The 6,000-nt window shown below is 46.0% G+C and overlaps 1 protein-coding gene across 3 annotated transcripts in view; it reads right to left on the reverse strand.

Moving 5' to 3' along the window:
• Positions 1-6,000, reverse strand: part of PDE2A (phosphodiesterase 2A) — a 791,783-nt gene that overhangs the window by 427,072 nt on the left and 358,711 nt on the right. The window lies entirely within an intron of this gene.

Genomic DNA, 6,000 nt, shown 5'->3' on the forward strand with positions numbered 1-6,000 from the left:
GGTCTCCACCCTTCAATGAAAGTGATAAATCTGTTCCTGGTTCTCACTCTACGCTTGGAATGTTCAATGTGGTGCTGATCTCTACGCTTCACTGAAAGTGCTAAATCTGTTCCTGTTTCTCACTCTATGCTTGGAGTGTTCAATGTGGTCCTGGTCTTCACCCTTCACCGAAAGTGCTAGATGTGCTCTTCCTGGTTCTCACCCTATGCTAGGAGAGTTCAACATGGTCCTGGTCTCTACCCTTTACTGAATGTGCTAAATCTATTCCTGGTTCCCACTCTGCATGGGGATTGTTAACTTATTCCTGATCCTGAGCCTGCAGAGCCAGGGTCTATACTATTCCTGGTCCTCGCTTGGCTTGGAAGTGTCAAACCTATTCCTGGTCCTCGCTCTTCATGGGGGAGGGTGTCCAAACTATCCCTGGTTCTCAGTCTACATTGAAAAACTTCAATCTATTCCTGGTCCTCACTCTACATGGGGAGTGTGCAACCTATCCCTGGGCCTCACTTTCCTTGGAGAGTGCTCCACCTATTCCTGGTCCTCAGCCTACAAAGGGAGTATTCAACCTGGTCCTCACTCTGCTTGGGGAGTGTCCAACCTATTCCTGGTCTTCATTCTACATGGAGAATATCCAACCTATTCCTGGTTTGCACTGTACATGAGGGAGTGTCCAACCTATTCATGGTACTCAATCTACATGGGGAGAGTCTAACCTATTCCTGGTCCTCATTCTACAGGGGGAGTGTGAAAACTATTCTTGTTCCTCACTGTACATGGGGAGTGTGCAATCTGTTCCTGGTTCTCACCTTACATGGAGATCGCCCCATCTATTCCTGATCTTCAGCCAACTGGGGGAGTATCTAACTTATTCTAGATCTTCACTCTACATGTGGAGTGTCCAATCTACCCTGGTCCTTACTTTACATAGACGGCATCCCACTTATTCCTCGTCCTCAGCTTTGTAAAGGACTTCATTCTACATGGGTAGTGTCCAATATTTTCTTGGTACTCATTCTTCATGGAGAGTGTCCAACCTATTCCTGGTCCTCACTCTACATGGAGACTGTTAAACCTATTCCTGGTTCTAAATTCTTACTGAAAGTGTCCAATCTATTCTTTGTTCTAAGCCTAATTCTTGACCTCGCTAGGAATACCTGACCTATCCCTGGTCCTCAGCTTTCACTGGTAGAATCTAACCTATACCTTGTCTTTTCTCTTCACAGAGAGCGTTACATTTAATTCAGGTACTTAAATTTATTGTGAGTTTCCGCAATATGGCTTGTCCCCGGTTCTCCCTGGCAGTGCTCAATTCAATCCTGGTCTCATTGAGAGTATCTAATCTAACCCTAGTCCTCATGTCTCACTAGGAGTGTATCATTTTTATCTTGTTCTCATTTCCCACTGGAATTGTCCATCTGCTTCTAACCCTGATTCTTTATCGGTTGTATCCAATCTATTTCTTGTGCTTTCTCTATATGTTGGGAGTGTCCACACTGGTCTTGGATCCCATGAGAAGCATCCATTCCGTTTTAAGTTCCCTTCCTATTACTCGTCCTAGGTTTCAAGAAAAGTTGCTGCCTGCAGTGCTGTGTGATTTCCCTGAGATAGAGTAAATAATATTTGTAGTCCAGGATAGGAGCACCAAAGTGAAATTTCAGCATTAATGTGAAATGTCTCAGGAAAGGATAACAAGACAAAAAACAGCTACTGGAGACGGTGGCGCCGGCAGGATGAATTGCATTGTCAGTATAATGTGTTTTCCTGGGAGAGTTTGACGAACATAATGTATGAATCCCAGGCAGGCAAGACCGGCTGTTGATGCAATCTATACACAGCCCTCAAATAATACAATAAATACCAGATTAAAAAAAGGGTTATACACAATACAAAGACATAGGGCATATTTGGAGGGCAGTGATGTCACTCCTGTATAATAAAACATATCTGGGGAGAGATGATGCAACTCTTGCATAATATTATATCAAGAGCGTACATACAACTGGAGATGGTGGAGCCCAAACTGCAAACATCTGGTGCCCCTATGCTGGTTCTGAAAGTGCTCCTTTGTAAGGCGAAGTCCTGCATGATCCCACCCTGGAGGAAAGCACTGCTTCCAACTAAGATGCATTCTTACCCAAAATGGCCGCCAAAGCACCTGCTAATGAGGGACAGATAAATGGCAGTACACAGAGTCAGTGTGGTGCGAGGAATGGAGGATTTTTGTTATTTGTCTCAAAACTATGGAAGAAGGATTGGAGGTGTGTCAAGGGTGCATATTTTGCCTTCAAAAGGTGCCCCCCTTTCCCATTTTTAGAAGGTTGGCAGGTTGTATATCATTATATCACAACAAAAAGTCAAATTATATTACAGAGCAAAAGCAATTTATATCTCCTAGCAAGAGCATATCAAGCTGCAAATTCAATTTGTATAAACCACCACAGAAAGTCACATTATAGCAGCAAATGGTACCAGCCAACAAGAGCTTATCAAACCACAACAGCTAAATATATCCTGAAGCAGCGTATTATATCACTCAGTGGAATGTCATGTCACTCAATGCCATAATACACAGAAACATACAGTATATACCTCCCCCCTCCCTTCCAAACATTAGCCTTCGGTCAGAGTATATCAGAGCAGGGTTGGTACTATATTGGTGAGAATAATTCTGATATACAAAAACATAAGAGCCTAATTTCCAGAGTCTATTAGCTTTAGATGTTAGATTAGGTATTAGGGTCAAAGGTTAGAGAGGGTTAAGGACATGGATTTAGGCTACTTTTTTATGCTATAGGTTAGGGCAGTGGTGGTCAACTTCCTCAAGATAAGGAGCCTCAGTACCAACAAAGGATCACCCATAAAGTTCAGCATAGGTAATGCAAGAAAACTGTTTTGACCATGGATGGACATAATACAGGAGACAGTTTGAGATTACACCTACGCTACAAGAGATGGTCAGAGCCTGGAGAAATGCCATAGGAGATTGCCTGAAGACTAGGGGCTTGTCATAGGAGATTGTCAAAGCCAAGGGACATGCAATAGGAGATGTCATAGACTTGGGTCATGCTATATAGGAGATGGTCTGAGACTGGAAACACGCTACTGGAGATGATCATAGACTGGGGACATCTTGTAGGAGATGCACATAGACTGGGGACATGCTGCAGGAGAAGGTCATAGACTGAGGACATGCTGCCGCAGATGGTCAGAGACTGGGGACATATTATATAAGACTTTTAGTCTCATATGTCCCTAGATACTAAGTACAAGCATTAGGAGATGGTCAGAGACTGAGGCCATGTTGTAAGAGATGGTCATAGATTGGGGACATGCTACAGGAGAAGGTCATAAACTAGGGACATGTTATGTGAGACTTTTAGTCTCATATGTCCCTAGATACCAAGGACAAGCATTAGGAGATGGTCAGAGACTGAGGCCATGCTACAGGAGATGGTCTGAGATGAAACGCACTGCAGGAGATGGTCATAGATGGGGACATGCTGTAAGAGATGGTCCTAGGCTGGGGACATACTACAGGAGAAGGTTTATAGACTGAGCACATGCTGCAGCAATGGCCAGAGACTGGGAACATGCTGCAGGAGATGGCCAGAGACTGGGGAAATGCTGCAGGAGATGGCAATAGACTAGGGACATGTTATATGAGACTGTAAGTCTCATATGTCCCTAGACACTAGGGACATGCAATAGGAGATAGGTAGAGACTGGTGCCATAATACAAGAGATGTTCCAAGACTAGGAACACGCTGCTGGAGATGGTCATAGATTGGGAACATACTGTAGCAGATGGTCATAGACTGGGAACACACTACAGGAGATGGGACATGCTGCAGCAGATAACCAGAGACTGGGAACATGCTGCAGGAGATGGTCATAGATTGGGGACATGTTATATGACATGGTCTAATATGTGCCTAGACACTAGGGACATGCAATTGGATATGGTCAGAGACTGGAGCCATGCTACATGAGATGGTCCAAAACTGGGAACATGCTGCAGGAGATGGTCAGAGACTTGGGCCATGCTATAGGAGATCTTCTGAGACTGGGAACATGCTGCAAGAGATGGTCATAGACTGGGGACATGTTATATGAGACTGTTTGAGATGACCCAAAAACTTTTGCCATACTATAAGATGGTCAGAGACTGAGGACATGCTTTAGGAAATGGTTAGTGACTAGGGACATATTATATGAGACTGTTAGAGATGACACATTAGCTACGGGATATAGCCAAACACTATGGGCATGATATACTACAGGAGATGGTCATAGATGGGGGACATGCTACAGGAGTTGTTGGAAACTGGAAACATGCTGGAGATGGTCAGAGACTGGGGACATGTTACAAGACTGTTAGAGATCACTGTCATTACAGTCCTTTTTGCAGATCAATGCTTCCACGTTTGAGCTCCCCACAACCCTGGTGTGACTGGTGCCACATCCTGAGCAAGATCTATTATAAAAAACTAAAAAATAGAGAAAAGTAAAGGGACATCAGAGGAGTAGGAGAGTGTGTGAGCTTCTATAGGGGCGGGGAATGCTCGCCCACATACCTGCTCTATGCTGTGTTTCACACAGCTGCTGTCAGTCATCCTGAATATAGACTGTTAGGTGGAAACCAAAATGTGTCATGGTGTTGGGAGTCAGAGAGCTGCCCATAACCACAGACTTTAATGGCTCCTTCTCTTCACTTATTCATTAAAAGGTTGGATTTGTCTTTAAATTTAAAAGCTAACCAAAGATTTGAGGTCAGAACTCAGTATATCTGTAGAAGAAAATAATTATCAAAAGTTCAGAGAACATGACGGGCTGGCCCAGAGAGGGGGGCTGTCTGGAGCAGAGCCATTAATTTGCCATTCTCACCCGGGGCGACACAGTGCACACGGTCAGCGAGACAGGAGGAAGAAATATTCGGAATATAGTGGGCACGTCCTGGTTCCATAAAGTTACCAATTAACTGTGGAAAGGAATTAATATCCTCCTTCCTTCCCATGGCCTCTGGGAATGTCAAGAGATTCGTCCGCAACTGTGCCACCCAACTTGACCAGAGTGCTAAAAGTGAGAGCTGTCATAGGAGCATAGACTACATGGAAAGAAGGGGAGAGAGAGAGAGAGAGAGAGAGAGAGAGAGAGAGAGAGAGAGAGAGAGAGAGAGAGAGAGAGAGAGAGGAAGAGAGGAAGAGAGGAAGAGAGGAAGAGAGAGAGAGAGGAAGAGAGGAAGAGAGAGAGGGAGGGAGGGAGGGAGAGGGAGAGAGAGAGAGAGAGAAAGAAGAGGGGGAGAGAGAGAGAGGGGGAGAGAGGGAGAGAGAGAGGGGGAGAGGGAGAGAGAGATAGAGAAAGAAGGGGGGAGAGGGGAGAGAGAGAGAGAGAGAGAGAGAGAGAGAGAGAGGGGGGGAGAGGGAGAGGGAAAGAAGAGAGATAGAGGGGGAGAGGGGGAGAGAGGGAGAGAGAGAGGGGGGGAGGGAGAGGAGAGAGAGAGAGAAAGAAGAGAGAGAGAGAGAGAGAGAGAGAGAGAGAGAGAGAGAGAGAGAGAGAGAGAGAGAGAGAGAGAGAAAGAAGGGGGAGAGGGGGAGAGAGGGAGAGAGAGAGAGAGAGAAAGAAGAGAGATAGAGGGGGAGAGAGGGGAGAGAGAGATATAGAAAGAAGAGGGGGAGAGGGAGAGAGAGAGAGAGAAAGAAGAGAGAGAGGAGGGGGAGAGGGGGAGAGAGAGAGAGGGGGGGGGAGATAGAGAAAGAAGAGAGAGAGGGGGAGAGGGGGAGAGAGAGAGAGGGGGGGAGAGAGATAGAGAAAGAAGAGAGAGACGGGGGAGAGAGGGAGAGAGAGAGAGTAGAGAGAGGGGGGGAGACAGAGGGGGAGAGGAGAGAGAGGGGAGAGGAGTGAGAGAGGGGAGAGGGGGAGAGAGAGAGGGAGAGAGAAGGGGGGAAAGTGAGAGAGAGAGAGAGAGAGAGAGAGAGGGAGACAAAGGGGGAAGTGAGAGGG

Source organism: Aquarana catesbeiana, linkage group LG02 (genome assembly GCF_042186555.1).
Source record: "Aquarana catesbeiana isolate 2022-GZ linkage group LG02, ASM4218655v1, whole genome shotgun sequence".
Taxonomy (NCBI): Eukaryota; Metazoa; Chordata; class Amphibia; order Anura; family Ranidae; genus Aquarana; species Aquarana catesbeiana.